This window comes from Pinus tabuliformis, chromosome 6 (genome assembly GCF_031772625.1).
Source record: "Pinus tabuliformis cultivar Carrire ecotype Pingquan chromosome 6, CPIR1, whole genome shotgun sequence".
Lineage (NCBI taxonomy): Eukaryota > Viridiplantae > Streptophyta > Pinopsida > Pinales > Pinaceae > Pinus > Pinus tabuliformis.
The window spans coordinates 1,586,444,499-1,586,469,153 of NC_142292.1; positions in this window are offsets into that span (position 1 = coordinate 1,586,444,499).

Here is a 24,655-nt window from a genome sequence, read left to right on the forward strand (position 1 = left end):
CTTGTTTCACTTAACTCTTATGGATGGAGTAGAATTTAGAGGATGTACAATTTTTTATGATCATCCTATTCCTATTATCTATGACAATACAAGTTCCATCATCATGTTAAAGAATCCTATTTTTCCACTCAAAAACAAATCATATTTCAATCAAGTACCATTTCTTGAGAGAGCAAGTTGCAAATCAGATTGTCAAGTTAGGGTATGTACCTACAAAAGAGCAGGTAGCTAATATAATCACCAAACCTCTCCCAAGAGATTAGTTTGAGTTTAAGGAAGATATTGGGAGTAGTTCCTCTTAATTCCCTACACTAGATATTCATTAACAAGGAATAAATGAAACTAGCTAGCTAGCACATTTAACATATCAGATAGAGTTGCCAAGTCCATATGATCAACAAGAAAGGGGAGTAAGGTTGCAAGGGGAGCCCATTAATGTCTTTCCAATTATGTCAAAGGGGGATAATAACTTCAAATCAAAATATGTCAAAGGGGGAGAAGTATTGGTGATTAAACAATAGAAGTTGAGAAGCTAGAAAATTCCACCAATAGAAGTATATTAGAGCAGTTTTATAGTAGAAGAAAGTACATCATAGGGGAGGAGCACCCAAAGGAGGAGAAGAAATAATAAGTACCCTTTGCTTTTATTTTTCTTATCTTGGCATTACTATTAATGCAAAAGGGGAGGATTGTTAGAAATATGTTTTCATTGATGGAAAATATGATGAAGATAATGGAAAAGAGAAAGAAGAATGAATACTAGCAAAGTATGAATGGATACAGTGTAGTGACTTTAAGACATTTATAGTATAACATAACACCTCAAATTCTCTTGGAACCCATTTATATGGATAGAGCTTAGAGAAAATTCCACCGTAGAAGTATATAATTGTACATTAGAATAAAGTGCACCATAGGGGAGCAACACCCAAAAGAGTAGAAGAAATAAGAAGTTCCCTTTGATTTTTTTTTTAAATCTTGGTGTAGGCATCAATGCCAAAGGGGGATAATGTTAGAAATATGTTGTCATTGATGGAAAAGGTGATGGAGATAATGGAAAATGGCAAGAAGAATGAAGATTGACAAAGTATGGATGGATAAGGTGCAGTGATTTTCAAGACATTTGTAGTATATAAAAACACCTCAAGTGCTCTTAGAACCTACTTAAATGGATATAGTTGAAAAATATTTCCAAGGGTACATGCAAGTTTATGAATTCCCTATTGGATCAAAAGATATTGTCAGTCAAAGGTGAGAAGCCCTAAAGTCAAAGGATGTAGCTAAAAGATATGGTGATGGACTTAGTTGGAGTTAGATTTTGAATTTGGCCAAACTTGGTAGAACAGTTGGAAGAAGGAATAGAGTTAAATGTTGGGAAATTTTGGTGGCAGATCTGGTGCCATGCATCTCCACAAACTCATTGAAAAAAATTCACAAACCCAAGTGCAGCCAAGCGATAATAGAAAGGGGGGTCCGCTACTAGAATAAATTCCATACCACCAATCTTGATATCGACAATTGTGATTAATAGCAAAACTCCTCCTTCTTTCAACACCAAACTATTCAGGGTGTTTCCGCAAACCATGGATGGTTTTCTCTAACACATGAAAGTCATATGACGAGATGAAAAGCGACTGTGTGATAGGTGACAGGGTCCCAATGATGACATGGAACGAAACAAGAGCAGGCAAGTGGTAGGAAATCATGATCTAGCAAGGTGATATGGCGCTCATACACAAGGACATGTGGTAGCCATTTTCAAACTTTTTAGGTGTCCAAATGGGCCATTTCCAGGTGGCCCATGGACCACTCTAAGGTAGCCATGTGACCCATGTGATGCCAAAATGAAGACATTTAGATAGGGCATAGGATAGTGAGCATCAAGGATTAAGGCCGAGGTCATGGACCTTGGTTGTATGGGCTAAGGGTACAACATATAGGTTGCCTAGGTGATTCGACAAAATGGATAAATTTGGCACTATTGTGCCATATTTGGTAAATTCCACCATAACCAATAGTGAGCTAAAGTTGGAAAGTGTGACATTAGAGGCATGAACAATTTTGATGGCTTATTTGGAAGTTGGGTCAAATTTAGAACACAACCAAATTTGGAACTGTAGTAAGAAGTCCACCTAAACCCTAATTTATTCTAGAATAGCAAAATTTGATAGTTGAGCTAAATTTTTCTGGCAGAAACATGTGATAAGTGCTTGAATACTCAAAGAGCATATTCAGATGACTTGAAAGAGACTAGACAAATAAAAAATAAGAGATTAATGCAAAGAATAAAGTGAAAGTTAACTAAAAAGGAAAGATCCAAAAATTATCAATCAAAGTTCTTTATAAGAAGAATCGATTGAGCAAGATTAAGATAGTTTTGTATTGTGCTAGATGAATTGGATTAATGTTGTTGGTGTGGATGGTGAATTTAGCATTAATAAGATATTGTTGAAGGTGTTTGCAATGAGTGTTTTAAGTGAGAATTTTAATTGTTATGTGAGGATTTGGCCTTTGATTCGAATAAGATTTTTTTTTGAAAGATGAACCAATATTGAGGTCAAGCAAGTTGTATCTTTCAAGGTAGGAGTTGAAGCTCCTTTTAGTAGTAGATGATAAAACTTAGGGGTTGTAGCTCTTTTTAGTTGTAGTTGATAAATCAGGGAGTAGTAACTTCTATTGGTTGTAGCTAGAAAAATTTGTAACAACTAGTAGGTTGCCTTGTGAATGAATTGAAGAAAACTTTGAATAATTTGTGTGTTCCTTTGTGTTACTTCTTGTCATGCTCATACAAATTAATTGCTAAAGTATTTCATGGTGTCTTGGTATCCTTGTACAAATGAAAGAAAGTTTTAAAATTCCTACAATAATTATTCACCCGCCCTTCTCAGTATTTTCTTCGTTTCTAACACTATCATCTTATGGAAATTATGAATTCAAAGTTGTATTCATTGTAAGAACATTTAAAACAAAAATGGTTTCAACAAGATGGAAATTCAAGGAAAATGGGAACACATGCGTAAATAATAGGGGATTTCTAATCATGGAGATGACTAGAGTTTAATTATATTAATGATTGGTTTTACAAAACATATTAATGATTTCGATTTATGATTACATATCTATGCAATATTTTGAAAAAGGAAGACATTCAAACCAATCGAGCTATTAATACAAAATATCTCTGCTCAAGGATCCATTATATAGTTAAAGAAACTTGTATGAGAAGCATAGAGGTTGGATATAAACTTACCTTAGTCAATTAACCACTAATATATTTCAACTTTTGAAAGAGATTGAACCCATCAAACCAATCAAGAAGCACCCACATCTTTGCAATTGCAAATAGGAGGAGGTTTTTTTGGTAAATCTCTAGACTCCATCAAGTTATAGCATAGAGCACATTTCACATGGAAACTATAAGTTGAATAGATTAATAGGAGTGAAGCATAGATGTTGGCAATTATCCCAAAACAAATTTGAAGATCAATCATCGAGGAGTGAACTAGGAGACAACTAGTATTATTTTTGGTCAAACACAAATAATAGACAGTCAAACAAAAAACTTGAACAAACACATGAAAATAAAGATATTATTATAATAATTTGAATTTAATTTGTGATGTTAAACTATGGACAACTTATAAATTGTTTTTGGTCAAACGCAAATAATAGTCAGTCAAACAAAAAAACTAAATGTGTAATACTAAGAAAACACATAAAAATAAAGATATTATTATAAGAATTTGAATTTGTATACAACCTTATTAAATTCATTAATTCATAAAAATAAAAAAATTAAATTGTATAATATAATGTCACAGAAGACTCTATTTTGTTTTTATTTATTCTCTGTATTTCTTTTAAGGGGGTAGTTAAAAAATTAAAGACTATTGAGGACTTGGATAGATGTAAATTATGTTAAGAGAAATTATATGTGAAAATAGTTAGGGAATATTTATAAAATTAGGAGTATGATATGCATCTTTAGATCTAAAATAAAAAAAATGACGATGATTAATGAATACTATTTTTGTGTTATAAGTAATATAATTGTCGGGAAATAACTAAGGACACTCAAGAAGAGTTGGAGTATCTTGGAGCCAAGAAAAGGAAAATAGTTATGGGCAAGATCAGTTATCCCAAGAAAAAGGGAAATGTATTTGAAAGAAAATTAGTTGGAGAAAAATTCCAAGATGAGGGTTAACGATGGGAAAAAAAATATTGTTAATCGAAGGGCTTGGGAAAAAAAAGGTTACTATGGAGCAAAAGTGTAGTAAGGACTTAATACTAAGGGAGATAAGTCTGGTAAAGCCCTGAGCAAGGTATAATTATCTGTTGAGGAGAACTGAAAATCTCTTGTCCATGGGAGAAACTGTGAAAATGGCCAAAGAGACCATGGCTCGGGGATAGGTAGTTTCCCAACTAGCTAATGGTCGGGAGGCCTGAGAAGGTATAGGTATTTCTTTGAACATATTCCAAGATAATTGTCTAGAGCTTAAATTCCTTATCTATCATATTGATTGGTAATGTAGGTTATAACTTTCTTGCATAGAAAAACATGTAAGGTATATATGTACTATCAAGAATGTAGGTTGCAGGTGCAAGGATTCCAAGATGGAAGAAAAGTGTCACTATGCACAAAGTGGTAAAAGGTGAAGAGGAAAACTAATCTTCTTTTTTATAAATATGAGAATATGAGAACCCTATGCATTGAAAATACATATCCTACTTTAATTTTATATTTAAGAACAAAAATTATTAGTTGTGTAGAAAGATAATATTACTCGGTTATTATTTAAACTAGTATCTAACTTTGGACTAGTTAAAAAGAATAAAAGTATTGTAAGCAATGTTTAGTGGAAGAGGGTAGATAGTTATTTTAAAAAAAGGGATGGGACTAGTGGACAAGTAGCTAAACTTGTTTGCCTAGCTTAGTCCCAATCACTAGGATTACAATGAAAGTTGAAAGAGAGAAACCATAGTAAAAAATAAGGAGATAGAGCATTTATCTAAGAAAATAAACTTCACATATATATTCAACCTCGTACAGTGGTAACAGATGGAGGGTTCTTTGTATTTTCTGGGAACTACAGGAAGAAATTGGAGAAAACATAGTTATTTTTGTTAAGTAAATTTATGTTCAAAATTAACAAAATGCCATGTAAAAATTACCACTGTAACAAATAAGTATTACCAAGAAACCGTAGTTCCACACATCAAATATGTTTTTATAGCTCAATATGTAAGGTGTACAGTCCTTTATGCCATAAAAAAATATAATAATAAATCATCACCAAAAATTACAGTGCTATTAAGTCCTTTCCATAGAGAAGGCAGAAGATAGTATATATAGATAAAAAATATACAAGTCTTGAGTTCAGTAACGAGCTACAAAAACTTAGTGAAATATTTTGTGAATGTAGGACCTCCTCCTCTAAGGACTCTAAGCAATAAATCTAAAATAATTGTTCCGAGGGAAATTAAAAAAATAAGGAAAACCCTCTTGACTACTTGTTATTAAACAACTGAAACCTTGCAGAAAGGCCCACAATTTAAGACCATTAAATTTGAATGACTAGACTGGATCAAACAAAAAGGAACTTGGAGCAAGAAGAACACAGATTAAACCGTAAGAGGGATTTCTCATAGAAAAACATGACTGCCATGCATAAATTTTCTAGAAAATGGGAAGGAGGATGAATAATGTTAGGACCCTTACTGCACCAAGTCTCCATACATCCTGCACAATAGGAAGGAAGATTATCAATGGTCATGGTAAAAAAAAAAACTTATATGCAAAACCTTAAAAGCATACAGGAAAATGATTAGAAAGAGAAGAATGAAAAATCTTCGAAGAGGTAGGTATTACCATCGGGTGGAGTTTTTTTTATGTTATTCTCTACCATTGTGAGTATGAGATTCTTGGGGAATGGGGAAAAAGAAAACTATCAAAAGAAATTGCATCTATAAACTGAACCCTAAAAAGAACCAATCACCCAGGAAAAACCCTCACCAGTGATTTTGACTATGTTTAGTGTCACAAAATCTAAGGAAGAGGGTGACCAGTAGAAAGACATCAAGTAATCATGTTAGTGATAACAAAACTTGTCAATCCTAAGCTAGATATGACATGCAAGGAATATTTTAGAGGAACCATAAAAACTTGAAAGACGATGTTAGGTTTTCTTACCATCAATAACTTAGTAGTTTTAGAACCAAAATGGCACGAGAAGGGTCGAGCTATCCATGATTGTATCAAACCCTACAAGAAAACCCTAAGAGGTGTTAGAGGAGTGCTCCTCACTACCCTGAACCAATGAATGAATGACACTCATGGAGATGTTCGAGACAAGGTGGTTACCTTGGAATGGTACCAATGTCTCCCAACCATCAGATCTAGATAGGGACAAGTGTAAGGATGGATCAAGAAGGTAGGTATCACAACTATCAATGTGTCAACTGGTCTCCTCGGAGTTGGAACAAGTGGGTCCATTGTCTAGAATGCTCCACGACATTCCATTGATTAATTTGCTCAACATGAAGAGGAGTTAGTGAATATATACCTTAGATCATAGGTAGGACAATCGTTCCATATGTGTGATCAAACCCATTAACATCGCAAGGATTTTTTTATGAATCTAAGCAACATAGATATATTATAGTTGGACTATAAGAAAAATTATATTCACAATCAAACTATTAAGGTCTATAGTTCTATAGTATATTAAGGTCTATAGTGTATGCATTCCGAACTCATTATGGGCATTAAGAGTTCATGGTACTTCCCTTTGAACTCACGAACACACTGCCACATTCAAGTGTATAATGAATGGAGTGTTCAATAAGTTTCTAGATAAGTTTGTGTTGATTTTTATCAATGATTGATTCGAAATGGGCACTAAAGGCTCTTGTCAAGCTTACAAGAACCTCTCCCACTCCAAAGCTTATATATTCCCAAGATCTATGCTTATGAGTAACCAATTGCAGAATTAAAAGAACTTGAAATAGGTGTATGTTTATGTTTGTTTTTAAACTATTCAAGTGCTTATGTACATTTGCTTATGCTGATGTAAAACACACATAACAGTAAATACAATGTAGCAAATAAGCATTCACATGAGACAACAATATAATTAGGAGTTCACCCAAACCTCTTGGGCTATGTCTTCGTGAGCTCTAGTCAAATTGACTAGGCTCTTTGGGATTATGGTAATCTTTCTTTTACAAGTTCCACACTCAACTCCATTGGTTTACAACTGAACCTATGGGTTTAGAATACCATCTTATGTCGCTGGCTATCCTTTAGCTGTAGACATATCTATGCTTCTCTGGACTTGACTCCTTCAGTCAGTGCTTTGAGCTTCTAGCCTCTCTGGCTCCCTCAGAATTCTATATTGTCTCTGGAATCCTTCTTCTGTCTTCAACACAACAGTCACCAACAACAGCTTGATCATTTTGACCTCTTTGTTGTTCTGAACTTCATTGCAACTTCATGGCTCTTTAGAAGTCCATTTGAGCTCTTTGGCTCTGCAACTTTTCCTCCAATCTCTGGTGGCTATGCCTTTGTGCTCGGCTCTGGCTCTAGGCTCTAGCTCTCGGATCTCGGCTCTGGCTCTGGCTCTAACTCTGATTCTAGCTCTCGGCTCTGGCTCTGGCTCTGGCTCTAGCTCTCGGCTTTGGCTCTGGCTCTGGCTCTGGTTCTCGGCTCTGGCTCTGGCTCTTGCTTTTGGCTCTCCATGTCATCAGTGGTTTGCTCGACCTCCAAGCGACCTCCAAGCGACCCTTGGTCAATTGTGCTCTCTGTGTTTTTGTAACACATCAGTTACAGTCCTCCATCATTGAAGAACCCGACTGTTTCTTTACAAGAATCCGTTTACACATGGAAAGGAACCGATGGGCATGACCACCCGATCGTTTTTCCTTCCTCTGGCTGAAATATCCAAATAAAAAAATACACAGGAAAACGCATCATGGAGCATTCAATTAGACTTTGAATATATGCAATCGCATTTATAAACCCATTGGGTTTGCCATTCTATCGCAAATCGCAATTGTATAGGCATATGGCCAAAAAACCCAATACACGAGAAATACACAGAAATCCTGTAAATCCAGATTTCAAAAGTTATGAAATCGTGCTTATAAACTCTATCAGGTCCGCCTTTTATCGGCATATCACAATCACATAGGCGGGAGGTCAAAACCTCAATATACGGGAAATACAAAGAAAATCCGAATAAACCAGATTTCAAATATTATTCAATCGTGTTTATAAACCCATCGGGTCTGCCTTTTATTGGCATATCGCAAGTCGCATATCGCAATGTGCATTGGCCCTTTGTATCGGGGATCACTGATCGCCAATCAAATCAGGACCGTCCATTCTTTTTCTGATCTGACGGTTGATATCACACATCGCATATCGCTATCGCTACAGCCCAGGGGTTCTTTCCATATACCATGGAACACACCGACGCCAATCCGCCGATCTGATCATCACAATCACAAGTCGCACGTTGCATGGCCCTTAGCGCTATCTCCTCTGATCATTGATCGCCGATGCCGATCATCGCATATCGCAATCAGCTCCGCCTGGGTCTCGATATCATGCTAAGGCCTACCTCCAATGTGATATGTCAGAGATCGTTATCGGGGGAGTCCTTCTGCCTTTGGTCTAAGTCCTCCTTTTAACCCTTCCGATGCGATTTTTCCATATAAGGCCTTAAGCCCATTTTTATAAGAATTTGCCTCCTTTTCAGAGGACAATGAGAAAACTTCCTATTACATTAACTTCTTCATCCGAAGTCCATTTTAGCCCATTCAAATTGCATTAGATTCAGATTGTAGAGATCTATGCAATGGGACTATTTCCAAGAGCATCCTTTGACTTTCATTTTCCTCTGTGAGGAACATTTTTAGACATAGAATTCTATTGTAGATCCATTTTGGATCAATGATATACTATTGTATTCCAAGACTATTGAGGAGCACAACCAACATTTAGAAATAGTGCTCAAAACTCTAAGGGATAATCAATTGTATGCAAAATTCACTAAATGTGAATTCCATCAGAAGGAATTTCAATACTTAGGCCACATAAGTTCAAAGGAAGGAATCACAGTAGATATAGAAAAAGCGAAAGATATATTGGAGTGGCCAATGCCAAAGGATGTGGCAGACATCATATCATTTATGGGAATAATTGGCTATTATCATCTATTCATAGAAGGGTTATCCAAGTTGGCTCACCCTATAACTTCCTTTTATAGGAAAGGAGTAAGGTTTGAATGGACCTCCCAGTGCTAGGAAAGTTTCAAAAAAATGAAATGGTAACTTATAGTGGCCCTAATGTTGAACATAATAGACATAGAAAAAAGCTTTTAAGTTTGTACGAATTCATTCCTAGAGTGCCTAGGGGGAGTCTTAATGCAATAAGGCCACGTTGTCGTGTATGAATAACGAAAATTGAAGGATCATGAACATAATTACTTGGTTTATGACTTAGAACTAGCAACTATAATCCATGCCCTTAAAATGTGGAGGCACTACGTAACTGGAAGAAAATTTACTCTCGTCACATATCATATAAGTCTGAAGTATTTCTTCAGTCAACCAGATTTGAATGTCAAGCAAGCTAGGTGGATGTCTTTCTTGAGTGAGTATGAATTTGAAATCCAACAAATCACAGGTACTAAGAATAAAGTTATGGATGCCCTGAGCAGGAATCAAAGAGAAGTGCATGTGATTCTTGTCAATCAAAGTGAGACGGATATATTGGAAATGATAAGGGAAGCTACTAAAGTGTATCCAAAGTATAACTTGATATCTAAAAACTTAGAAAGAAAGATTGATCTAAATAAAGAGACATACTACTTCTTAAATGATGAGGGACTATTGACCTATAAAGGGAGATTATATGTACCTAAACAAGAATAAATTAAGCTAGCTATTATGAATGAACGCCATCGCAGGTCTTATATGGGACACTTGCACTATCAAAAAATGATTACAACCCCAAAAAAGGAATTATTTTGGCCCATAATGAAGAAGGAAATGGCAGAGTATTTGACTATATGCGAGGAATTCCAACTGGTAAAAGCAGAGCACCAACACCTTGTCGGACTATTAAATCCTTTTCCCATACTGAAGTGGAAGTGGGAGGTGATTACTTTAGACTTTATCACTAGGCTACCACAAACTCGGAAACAACATGACACCATAATGGTGGTGGTTGAAAAGTTGAAAAAGACTGCACACTTTGTACCAGTACAATCCACCTTTAAGGCAGCCTAGGTAGCCCATGTCTTCATGAGGGAGATATTTAAACTACATGTAATACCTAATGTAATCATCTATGACATAGATCTAAAATTTACCTTGAAATTTTGGAGGTCATTATTCACAGGATTGAGATCCTAGGTGAGTTTTAGCACTGCTTACCATCCTCAAACATATGGCCAAACCACAAAGATTGAATTAGATTCTAAAAGACATGCTACACATTTACTGCATGGGTCAACCCACTACATGGGAAGACTGCAACCATTTAGTAGAATTTTCTTATAATGAAAACTACCAAACTTCGTTAAAAATGAGCCCTTTTGAGGCGTTGTATGGGAGGAAGTGTCAAATTCCTTTGAGCTGGAATCATGTTAACACTCCATAATTTTCCTAAGTTGAGGAATAAAACTACAATGGTAACCGCAAGATAACTTTTAAAGTTGGAATCTAGCCCTTCCAGCTTTAGAGAGGGATATCTCTATATGATTTAGATTTATTCTTCAGATTTTAGTCTACCTATTTGAGTTCGAGATGGGTTTTTTAAAGGTTTGGTTGAAAGATGTAGGGAAAGTCCACTGGCCATGGAGTCATGAACCTTTGGGTAATAAATCACAAAAAGGCAGGGCAACTGTAACAAGGTAGGATAGGCAAGCTTTTGGATCTTTTAGAGTGTATGTGCGGTGAATATGATGAATATGATTTGAGTTCAATTAAATATATAGGATACTAGGATGAATTCTATATTTAACATTAGAAAGAAAACATGGATATTGCTAACAAGTCAGAGCAGAGTACACTTAAGAAAATTTGGCCCTTAATCCTGTTGCAACAATAAAGAAGGAAAAACATATGGAAACTGAAGAGAGAAAAAAATTAACATAAGAAAGCACATCACCAATTGTCTGACACGGGAATCTTGGAACAAAAGTTTTTGTATTTATGCAAATTGATCACTTTGAGTCCAATCCACGGCTTACATCAACATGCAACTCTTTTCTTCATTCAAGTTCCAACCTCATTTACATCTTCAAAAACTGTTTATATAGTGTTTTACATAACAATTTTACAAAATAATAGTCAATACATAATTACTACACAAATATATTTTTAGTATCTCTCAAGTTCATGTATGCATTAACATACAAATATATTATGCATGTCCTAGAACAAATATAGGAAAATATGATTGCATTTAGGCAAAATAAGTATCTGGTTAACTAACAATGTAAACTTTGAAACGAGAACTATAAACTCAAAATGGGAACTCTAGCAAAAAAAACGCCATAAAAACATAAAAAACAGTGCTAAAAACGAAAAGTGTTGATGTTGGAATAACACCTTTTTTTCTAGGGTAAATTTTCAACATGTTTTAAAAATGGCGGTGAAAACCAATTTTTTGTGCAAAAATTGTCCAAAAAACACCCTCAAAACAAAAAGTGTTGATGTTCGAATAACACTTTGCAAAAAACACCCTCAAAATGAAAAGTGTTGATGTTCGAATAACACTTTTTTTTTTCAATGGTAAATTTTGTGCAAAAAACACCCTCAAAACGAAAAGTGTTGACGCTGGAATAACATTTTTTTTTAGAGGGCAAATTTTCAACATTTCGAAATAATGGTGTAAAAGATTTTATCATGACTCCGAAAAACATTAAAATTTCAAAAGAATAATGAAAACATAAAAAAAATAAAAAATTAAAACAATGAAAAAACACAAAACAAAAAAAGTTAAAAAAATTAACAAAACGTAAATTAAAATATATATTAAAAAATAAAATAAAAAACCAAATATATAAAAAAAGACCCAAAAAAATTAACAAAAAAAAGTCGATCATATAACTGTTAAAAAAAACAAAATTAACCTATAAATTATAAGAAATAAAAAAGCTAAAAACAAATTTAAAAATTATAAACAAATAAATAGTAAGAAAAACATATTTTTTAAAAAATGTATTTTTTTATTTTTTATTTTTCTTGTAAGCCATAAAAAAATTTGGAAAAAAAAATATGGAATTTTTTTTTTTTAAAGAAATTATAAAATTAAGTAAGTAAAAATATAAAAAAAAAAAAAAAAAACCATTAACAAAAAACAAAAAAAAATGAAAATTAGAAACAAACTAAATTTAAAAAAAATAGAAAATTAACATTTTTTTTTTTACTAAAATTAAGATTAAAAACCTAAAAAAACAAAAATATATACTCAAATTAAAAAAAAAAAAAAAAACCAAAAACCAATTAAAAAGTAATATATATATATATATATATATATATATATATATATATATATATATATATATTCAAATAAAAAAACAAAATACATTTAATTTTAAAACAAAATATATATATTTTATTAAAAAAAATAAAAACATTTAAATTTTTTATTTAAAAAAAACAATTTCAAAACAATTTTAAAAACAAATATTTTTTATTTAAAACAAAATAAAAAATTTATTAACCATTTTTTATTAAATAAACTTTTAATTTTTTTTTTTAAATTTTTTTTATTAAAAAAAAAATGGACTCTCTCGCCGCCCGTGGTGCCACGACCTTGGGCGGAGGAGGCTGCATGGAATCGATCCGCTGCCGCTCGACTGCTCATGGTGGCGTGGCCTTGGGCGGAGGAGGCTGCATGGAATCGATCCGCCGCTGCCCAATTGCCCATGGTGGTGCGGCCCTGGGCGGAGGAGGCTGCATGCAGCCCCTCTGCCCACGGCCGCGCCACCACGGGTGGTTGGGCGGCGGCAGGGCGATTCCCTGAATCGACCCACCGCCACCAAACCACCATGGTGGCGCGACCGTGGGCAGAGGGGTTGTATGCAGCCTCCTCCGCCCAGGGCCGCATCACCATGGGTGTACAAGCAACGGCCGTGCAATTATGGGAATTGCCTGGCCGTTGCCCGTACACCCATGGTGGTGTGGCCTTGGGTGGAGGAGGCTGCATGCAGCCCTCCGCCCATGGTCGCGCCACCACGGGTGATCCGACATGGAATCATTTTTTTTTAAACTTAAAAAATATTTGTTTAAAATTTTTTAAAATTAATTAAAGTTTAAAATTTTAATTTGTTTAATTTTTTTTTAAATTTTATTTAAAAAAATAAAAAAAATGCTTATAAATTAATTAAGTTAATTTTTTTTTTCTTTCAAAAAAAAAAAATCCTATTTAAAAAGAACAAAAATTAAATGTTTGTTATTGAAAAAAAAAATATGCGCAAATTTTATTTTTATTTTTATTTTTTAAATAAAAAACATTTATTTATTAAAAAAAGTTAAATGTTTATTTTTTTTAAATCAAATATATATATGATGATGATGATGATGGTTAACGTTCACTGAGACCAAACTTTGGTTTATCGGACCTAAAGAAACAAATTATTTAGTTTGATTTAAGATTTTATTCCTATGCTCAAAAAGCTTGGGAGGCAAAAAGCTTGGAGAGAAGCCTCCCAAGCTCATTATAATTTTGACATCGTAAAAGGCTAGGGAGGTTAGTATTGCAACAAAGATTATGAAACTGAGATCTAATGTGGTTGTACATGGGGCACTCTAAGAGGAAGTGGTTTTCATCCTCGATGTTCCTATTCTCACAGAGATGGCAGATCCTTTCCATCCATGGTGTTTTAGGAACTGTCCAACGACCTGTTTCACTATGGAGCTCATGAGAGTTCGTTCTAATCTTCGCTATATTAATTTTCTTCTTTAAGCTAGTTAAAACAGAGAGATACTTTTGATCTTCTAGGGTGGGATTGATGACCTTCTTATAATAACTTAATTTTCTTTTAGCTGCTAAATCTTTCTCACACCACATTTTTTCTTTGAACTTAGAAGTAACAATATTTGTAATGTTATTAATGTTTTGCAATGCATCATTCTCGTTGATCTCCCAATGGTTTAACCAAGCCCTTGTGTCTTTATACCACCCTCGTTTCAACCTTAGGTGGTTCTGGCTGGAATTTAAATCTAGCTTAGGAAGTTTGTGATCTCCTATGTTATTGAGCTTGTGCTTGTACAACAAAAGCCTAGTAATAGCTAGGCTCTCGGTAGGGGAAAGACCTACTTCTATAAGGAGAATAGGATAGGGTGTATTGCTTTTAATTTTCAGGTTATAGGCTATAAAGCGCTTCTGTATTTGCTCAATCTTTCTCCAGGATTCTCTAGAGATGTTGCAACCCCAAACCTCACATCCATATAAAATAACAGGAGTGACTAAAGTTTCAAAGAGGAAATTCTTTTTATCCCACATTACGAGGTTTTTCATTTTACAATTATTTTCAAGACCAAAGTAAGCTTTCCACCCCCCATTAATCCATTTCTCAATGATATAGTTCCAGTTGAGCTTATGATGAATAGCAATTCCTAGGTACTTGTAAGAATACACTTCGTCCAAGTTATTATTGTCATACATAAAATTAGCATAGGTTTCCTTCTTGGATTTGATAATCATAACTTTTGTTTTGTTAGTGTTAACAGTCATATCCATGGTAGAGTAGAAATCCTTAAGAAGCCTAAGTTGCTTATCAAGATCAGATGGACACCTTGTGAGGAGAACAATATCGTCAGCATAGAGAAGAAGGATGACGACTATCCCAGCTAATATCGTGCCAGCACATCCTACTTCCTCTAAAAAACCTTCGAGCTTGTCAATGTAAATGCCAAATAGGGTAGGGGAGAGGGGGAAACCTTGTTTAACTCCGATATTACACTTAATATCTTTCGGCCACCCCTCATTGCTCTTTAACTTGGCAATTACATTCTTGTATAACCTTATAGCGGCCGCTCTCAGCTTGAAAGGAACCTTTAGATCTTCTAATCTATTCTAAAGGTTGTTTCTAGGAACTGTATTGAAAGCCTTTTTAAAGTCCACAAAGCAACAAAAGAGATTGGATTTATCATTATGACATTCCTCCACAATGATCCTAAGCGTAACGAGGTGGTCTATTGTTGAGTGATGCCTTCTAAAACCCGCTTGGCCTTTAGCCCACTTACCTTCACTTTCAAGCCAAATGCTCAACTTCTTTTCCAAAATACTACCATATAACTTTGCTAAGAGAGGGCTGATCATAATTTTCCAATAATTAGAGGGGTTATTTGTATCCCCACTTTTAAAAATAGGGATAATGAGGTTCTTAGTCCATAGCTTAGGGAACCCTTGCTTGACTGCTTGATTGAAAAGCTTGTGGATGTGGGGGATGAGGACAGGGCCTCCAATTTTTAAGATTTCTGCCTAGTAACCTTCAATGTGCTTAGATTTCCCATTAGCCAGGCGTTTAACCCCAAAATCAATGTCTTCTAGAGAGAAAACTTCTTTTGTCATGGGCAGGGTTTCAAAGTTATCCATGACATTTGGAGATTCATAAAGCTTTTTAAGATAGGAATTCTAGTCGTGTAAAGCAATTTTATTATTATCTTTAGTTTTCCTTGTCAGAATCTGCCTCCAAAATTTCTTAGGAGCTACCTTAGAGAGGTGTAAGAGATTCTCTTGTCTTTTACGAATGTACTGCCTCTTTTTCCTTTTAGTTAGAGCTTTGTATATTTTTATCTTGCCCATTTTAAGAGATTCATCAACAACCTCCTTAATTGCTCTCCTCGCACTTTTACAATCTTTGTCATACCATGGGTTGGTTTTGCTATTTCTTTTATTCTTTGAAACTTCAATTGAGAACTTGCTAATAGAATGTGAGAGGATTGTAGTAAAATTATGATAGAGGTCTTCTATGTTGTCTATACTAGATAAAGGAAGCAAATTAGTTTTTAATTCATTTAGAAAGAGATCGTTTTTATTTTTATCAAAAATTAATTTCTTTTGGCTATAAGGATTATTTTCTATGGGGTCTCTATGCATGACAAAATTGAGAGTTATAAGTAAAGGCCTATGATCAGAGTCAGGCTCGTGGTCATTTAAGATGTAAAAATTTATTATTTCGTTGTCTAAAAGGAGATAAGAAATAACATAGTCTACCACGCTGCTACCAAGCCCATGGATGTAGGTCATCTGGCTAGAATTGGGCCACTTCTTTAGATCGTTGAAAATTATGAGATCCTGAGCACTACAAAGCTTGACTAGCTCCGACCCAAACAGATTCTCCCCGAGGTCTTCAGAGCTCCTTTTGTACCTACTAGCCAGAGTAGGGTCTTCGTCTAACTAAAGAGGATTAGGGTTGGAATGATTGCTTAGAATAATAACTTTCTTGCTTGAAGTTCGAGCATTAAAGTCACCTATTAAAAGGATATTACCTTCATTCCTTAGGCTAGAAATCTCATTCTCCAAACCATTGTAAGGACTATTTTTATCTAGATTCTTCTTCTTATAGAAGTTAGAATTGATGAGGGGAAAATAACATATTGCTATGTAGGTCCTTTTATTATTAATATTAATGATCTCTATCCAACTATATTGGTTGTAAGGGTCATTTTTATAAATCCTAGCATGGGGGGAGATGTTCTTCTTAATGTAACAAGCTATTCCACAAATGCCTCTACGGGAGGATCACTTGTTCCAGGAAGACCATCGCGTAAAGCCATATATGTTAGGGACCTTAGATTCTTCGTGCTCCCAAGTTTCAATAGGCAAAATAATGTCAACATCATTTGAGATCCAACTTAGCTTGGGGCCTTTGTTCCATGGAAAACCCTGGTAGTTCCAAGAAAGAACCCGGAGCATGTTGAATTGCTATTTAGTACTATCTTGTTGGTTTCTATCTTGAATAAAGGATTTTCTATTTCTGATTATTGCCCGTTTTCCTTCCTTTCTAGCTTCTTTTACCTTTTGAACCTCCTTTCTTAATTATGCTTGATCCTCTGGAATGAGATCTTCATTTATAAATATTCCCATTCCTTTTAGACTTGAGGTTTTACTAAGTATGTCATACTTATGATCAGTAGAGCTCACCTTTATTTAGATCAGTCTTTCTTTATTTTCAATTAATTTTCCCAACCTTGTTGCTTCTGTGAGACACGTTGTTTCAATTTGTAATCTATTATGTAATTCTATTTGGGATATGGCTAAAGTATCCTCATCTACCTCTTCTTTTAAACTAAAGATTATAAGGCTCAAGGCTCTTTTGTTATGCTCATGGTCTAATTCTATTAATTTTTTCATTTCATCTTTAATTGGTTTGATATCTAATTTATCTACCACATTATTTAGGGTGAGGCGGCTATTAACTTTTTCTTCTAGTTCTTTAATCATGTCTTTCATTTTAAGACTCTCTAAAGTATCAGCCTCACCTTGCTGGGATGTTTGGTTAGTATCTTGGTTTTGTTTTTCTATAACCTGCAAGCTAGTCTCCATTGCCTCCATTTTATTCTCCAATAGTTCTATTTTACTTTCTATTTGTTTTTGGATTGTGTTTTCAAGAGATGCAAATTTATTTTCCAGCATGGCTTCTAACTCCGTTTGTAGCTTGACTTCTCTTTCTTCTCTACGTTTCTCTAAAGACTCTATACACTCATAAAGTCCTTGTAGAGTAACTATGCTAGGTCCGCCTTCGCTAATCTTTGGTAGCTGTGGTGAAATATTCATACTTGAAAATGTATATGAGAAAATATGTATTAGAAAAAGATCTAGAAAGTGTGCACTTGATATCAGCTCACCGAGGATATGCGAGGATCACCGAAGGTATATAATGTTGAGTTCAAATATGTGAGGATAAAATATGCCGAGTTTAGAACCAGATCACCGAAGATATGCCAAGTTCAAATATGTGAGGATCAAATATAGAATGTGTTGTCCTGCGCAGTGCCGTAGATGAAGATTCCATGGTGGTAAGTACTAAGAAACATATAGTGTTTTCAAGATTTGCGTTTTGCAGATTGAGGAAAGAAGCATTCATACACGGGGATTTCAAAACTTCATCGCACCAGATTTACAAGACTTTGGATCAATCAGCAGATATATACACTAGCTCATATCAATCAACAGATATGTGCCAGGAAGAATGACATACAAAACCCGTTCATTTATATCAGAATGCGAGCCTCCATATTAGAATGCCAAGTGCGTCGAGGATTTATATACTGCTTGAATGCCGCAGACCCAAGTATTTATATATGTTAGATCCTTATCAGAACGCCGAGTTCGTTGACAGATCCAAGATCATCGAAGGGTGAGCAAGGATTTATATATGCGAGCCTCAGAACTGGAGCTGACCCAGGAATTTATATCAGAATGAGAGCCTCCGAAGATATGCGAGGATCAAATATGCCAAGTTCAGAAGATATGCTGAGTTCAATTACCAAGAAGCGCAGGATCACCGGATCACCGAAGATATGCCACAGACCCAAGTATTTATATATACAGCCCCAGAACCAAGATCACCGAAGGGCGAGTGAGGATTTATATACGCTAGCTCTTTTAATTTAATTTAATTAATTAATTTTTTTTTGTTTGTTTTTAAATAAAAAATATAGGGTTTAAGAAAAAATTCATAAGTTTTTTTTTTTCTTTTATATATATATATATATATATATATGGAGAGTATGTCCAGGGATGTTGAGGCTGGAGGTAAAATGGCGGAACCCTAACCCTAGCGGCGACCCTAGCTCGTTCAGTGTCCATGGCGGTTAACAGACAGACGGCAGGCTTCACGGGACCTTTGACTGGTTTAGTGCTCTAACCATTTCCGGTTTTTCTTGGCACCTGGGACTCCCTGCAGGTTTTTCTCCGTTGAACCCGTGAACAGGTATTACTTTAACTCTGCCGGTCGGTTCTCTGGTCGGTATCTGGGACATCACAGTTTTTGGCAGGTAATATGGTCGAAGAGGACCTCGTGGACTACGAGGAGGACCCCATGCCTCATCAGGACATATGGGCATATAATAATCGGCCTGCCATGAAACCCTGGGGAAAAGATCATGTTTCCGAGACAGCTGCCTCCTCCATACATTCACAACTGCCGATCCCGGGGAAAAAGAAGCAGTCCGATGTTAACCTGGCTGACATCCCGGCTCTCGATTGTCCGCCCCTCTCTCCGGCTACTCTCCATCTGCTGGGTACCTGCCTGCAGTCCTCTCCATCCTTTGATACGCCTCTCCAGAACCCTAATCCGGCCTCTTTGCCTACTCCCCCTCCGCCTCCACCGACCTCAAACCCTTCTTCCGTTTCGTTGATGCCGTCAACCTCCCTGGGTACTCAGCGTCCCCCTTTATCACTGCCTCCGGGCACCAGCAATATTGACCCCCGTTCTCCTATTCGCTCGGGTTGCTTTAACACGCCGCCGCTTCCTGCCCGCTCTGCCGGCTCTGCACAGCATAACACCTCTGATCCGTGCCGCAGACTCCTAAAGGACTTCCCTATAGGAAAGCGATCGGAGAAGCTGAAAAAAGGCAAGTGCCTTCGCGCTATTGACTCAGATATCAACCTTACTCTTGGGGAAGACGTTCAGATGGCGGATGCTTTGGAAAACGCCCGAAAGGTTCTGGTCGGCAGGGTAAGAGGGCGCACTTATTCAGTCGAAAGATTAAAACAATGGACTGAGGAGATTTGGGGTTCTCTCCTAAAGGAGCTTCCTGTGATCAGGGTTCTCGCGAGGGGCTGGTTTGCATTGCATTTTCACAGGCCTGAATATACCCAATGGATACTTTCCCAATACTGGCATATTGAAATGGCACCTGTTCTGCTGAAGCGCTGGGATCCTCTATTCGACCCGGAGCGTGAACAATTGGGGGCCGGACCTATATGGGTTCGACTTCCTGGTCTGCCCATGCAATTCTGGACTCCACAAGTTTTCAAGAGAATAGGTGACGCGCTGGGCACCTACCTGGAGCACGACAAATCCTATGAGCAGACTGGAATCATGACCATGGCCCGTATTCTGGTTCACCTCGACACTAGGCCGGGACTGGAAGAGAAAATCACCCTGCATCGCAGACACTTTTCTCGCAAGCAACTGCTGGACTATGAAGGTGTCCCGTTTCGTTGCCGCAGATGCCACAAAATTGGCCATCTGTACAAAGATTGCCCTCTGCTTTCAGGGGTGACATCCGAGGAAACAAAAGGACCCAGACAGCAGCCTACAGTGGAACAAAACAAAGGAGAAAACAACCCTAGGGAAGGGGAACAGACTCATATTGATCCTCCTGCAATTGTGGTACCAGAAGGCGCCAAGAAGACCAGCACCCGAAGGAAGGCTACATCCACTCCTGCTCCGCCGCGCACCAGATCCAAGACAGCGGAGACTGCATCATCTCATCCGGGTAATGCATCTACTCCCACCTGTTCTCATAATTTATCTGATGTATTGCATTCTGTTATGCATTCCCCTTTGAGGTCCCCTCTTATTGACCAGGTGCCATTACCTTCCATCCTCTGCACTATTGCTCCACCCCCCCTACCTTCTCCACCACTCCCTCCTCTCACAAGCTGGAGCAGGGCCTCCCCGATCCCTCCTCCTCCCCGGCCGGCTCCGGTTCGCATCCCTACCATCTCAGACCTCGAGCCCGTGCCAGAATGCTTGGCCTGGGCTCCTCCCCTGGCAGATACCGCAAGCCTAAGAGGGGCCGTCCATCTCGAATCAACTCGGCTATTCAAAGCGCAGTAGCTGATGTTGCCCAAGGGCGACAATACACCATAGAATGGGCACTTAGAGCAATTGAGCCCCTGGCATGTGGTTCCCCATGATTTGGCTCTCCTTCAACTGTAGGGGATTAGCCAACCCCAAAAAGCGTTTGGCTCTAAAACGACTGATTCAGGAATCCAGATGTGACATACTTTTCTTACAGGAGACCCTATGCACCTCGGAGGTGGCGGTGCGAACCCTACAGGCCCTAATCCCTGGTTGGATATTTCAAGGTCTTGATGCTAATGGACGGTCAGGTGGTCTGGCTATTGGCATAAATCCTAGAAAAGGAAAGCCTCTCTCCTCTTGGGGAGGTAGAGGTTTCCTCGGAATGGACATCTTCATGGGGGAGCTGGGTTTCCCCATCCGTATTATCAACATCTATGGTCCTAATCAGAATAGGCTGTCCTTCTGGGAAAACCTTCTGGAAAGCAATCTCATTACGAGGGCCACTGTTCTGGGCGGTGATTTCAACTTCTCCCTGGGTGTTGAAGAATCATGGGGACATCATGCACAGTCGGATCCCATCTCTGATCAGATGCATATACTAATCGATGCAAATAGGCTGGTTGATATTCCTATGAATAAGAAAGTCCCAACTTGGCATAATCAGAGAACAGGGGAGGCAGCACTGGGAAGATGGCTGGACAGGTTTATGGTGCATGAGGAACTGATTCCTTTACTCCCTCTGTATAGACAATGGGTCAGCTCAGGAGGACTCTCTGATCACCTACCAGTCCTCCTTCAAATCAGTGATGCAAAAGTCAAGCCCCGCTCCCCTTTTAAATTTTTTGCTGGTTTCCTCTTAGACCAGGAATTTATTAAAATGGTCTCGGATTACTGGGGATCTCAACCACCTCTACAAGAGCAAAGGAAAGCTGCGGATTTCTGTGACAGATTAAATGAGCTAAGGAAGATGACTGAGACCTGGGCTAGGAGGAAGCGACTCAGAGATGAACAGTTGCTTATTGATACTGAAGCTCAGATAGCGCAATTGACGGACGAAAAGGGGACTGGCTATCTATCTGAGGATTCGAAAATTTTACTGAACCAGCTGGTTGCACAAAAATCCAAGATTTTACAAGAAAAAGAGGAGCTGTGGAGGTTAAAAAGTAGAGCTATTTGGCTCAAAGCTGGCGACAGTAATACCAAATACTTCCACAATCTTGCAAATGGTAGAAAGGCATCAAACACTATCTGGCAACTGCCCTGTGAACCTGAAGGATGGGCTACTACTCACCAGCAACTGGCCAAATTGGGAGTGGCACACTTCAAACGGCAATTCACAGCACCGACTGCCATCAATCTTCCAGATATCATCAACCTTGCAGGCCACTTCCCTAGTTTTGTTGGTCAGGAGGATATTGAGGATCTCATACAACCTGTTACTAAACAGGAATTGGAAAGCACCCTCAAATGGTTCAAGCGAGATAAAAGCCCAGGGCCGGACGGATGGCCAGTGGAGTTCTACCTGACTTTCTTCGATCTACTGGGCGAGGACTTATTGGAGGTCATTGAAGAAAGCCGCATCACAGGGCACATACACCCACCTATGAATTTCACCTTCATAGCCCTGATTCCTAAATCAGATGACCCTACATCCTTCAATGACTTCCGTCCAATTTCTTTATGCAATTGCCTCTACAAAATCATTTCCAAGATCATAGCAAACCGCATCAAGCCCATACTGTCTTCACACATCTCTGCTGAACAATTTGCTTTCCTCCAAAATCGACATATCCAAGAGGCCATTGGCACCGCTCAGGAAGCCCTACATTCCATTAAGCATAAGAATCTCAAAGGCATATCCCTTAAGATTGATCTTGCCAAGGCCTTTGATAAAGTTAACTGGCTCTATCTGAAGATGGTCCTCACCCATATAGGCTTCCCTCTCATACTTATAAATTGGATTATGGGCTGCATCTCCTCAACATCCTTCGCTATCCTCATCAATGGCTCGGCCTCCGCTCGTTTCAACATCAACAGAGGAATCAGACAAGGATGTCCTCTATCACCACTTCTCTTTCTAATTGTCATGGAAGGGTTAAGCAGGCTCATAGCATCAGCAAAAAGGAACGGCGATATCAGTGGACTCAAAATCATGGAGCATTATTACCTTACTCATCTACTCTTTGTAGATGATATTCTTATATTCATAAATGGGAGTGTGCGGGACACCACTGCCCTAAATGACATCCTCCAGCTCTTCTGTCAGGCCACGGGAATGGAGATCAACAGAAGGAAATCGACTATGTCCATGGCGGGGTGTACAAATCAGGAATCTCTGCTGGCGACTCAGAAATTCCCGTTCCTGGAAATTAATCTGCTGGATGGAATCAAATATCTGGGCTTCAGACTAAAACCAGATGGATACAAAATAGAGAACTGGTCTTGGCTCATCTCCAAAATAGAAAAGAGGATCAACTGCTGGCATCACCGTCTCCTGTCCAAAGCAGGCAGACTTCTACTGATCAAATCTGTCCTTGAGGCTACCCCAGTATACTGGATGTCCCTCACTTGGATCCCAAAGGGCATTCTTAATAGGATTCAACAAACTTGCAACAGATTCCTATGGAATGGCAACAAAAAAGGAAAGATTTTGCCTGGACGAGATGGTCCTTGATCACTACTCCAAAGAAATGGGGGGGGTGGGGCTTAAAAGCTCTCCCGGAATTTGCCCAAGCCTTGGCTGCCAAGCAGGGCTGGCTATTACTTAAACAGAATAGCCTCTGGGCTGAAGTAATACACCAGAAGTATATATGGCCCTTGAACATAATCGATTGGATCCGGAGGCCTCAATGGAATCGACAGGGCATATCGGCAATATGGAAGGCCACTCTAGATGCTATGCCTCTTATCAGAGATAATCTTTTATGGCGCATTGGAAATGGAAATTCTGTCCGCATTGGTTATGATCCATGGCCTGGCTCCGGAAATGCGCATATACTACCAGAAGGGCTGGTCCTTCATCTAAACAACAGGGGCATCAAATATCTCTCACAGATAGGCGATCAACAGCATACCACCATATTCTCACAAGCCTGGAAAACAGAGCAGCAATGGCAACTGACAGAAGAGTGGAGTACAAATTGGAAAGACTACATACAAGCTTTAATAGAATCACATATCAGACTCAGGGAGGAAGAGGATGAGCTAATCTGGGCTGTATCCAAAACTGGGCAATATGCGCCGAAGATCGGATACTACAAACTGATCGAAGCAAAAAATCCGGACAATCACAAAAGCTGGTGGACTGCTATCTGGCACTTGCAAGCACAACCACGAACAAGACTTCTTATGTGGAACATCCTTGCAGACAAAATTCCCACGGGATCCAACCTAAGGAAAAGGACTTTTGCTGGACCTACTTGGTGCGTTCTATGCAGAAATGAGGAAGAAACTACTCCCCATTTATTTCTCACCTGTGCGGTCACAAAGGATTTATGGACACAGACAACCCGGGCACTCAATTTAAATGCGGTATGGCAGGGGGAGGACTTACCCACGGCATGGGATCGGTGGTGGAATGCGGTGACATCTGATAAGCCCAGGAACTTGCCACTTTTGGTGACCTGGCACATCTGGAATAGGAGGAACGCAATCATTTTTGAGGACTGCAATGTAAACTGGAACCTACTCCCCTCTTCCATATGTGCAGCATACAATGAGATTCCAATTGATAACAAACAGAAAAATCCCAAGATCCTTATCCCAGAAATCATAAACAAAGATATGTCGTGGGCATATTTTGATGGGGCAGCTCCGAGACAAGGCTGTGGGGGAGGCATACTTCTACATCTCTCTGATTCACACTACTTTCA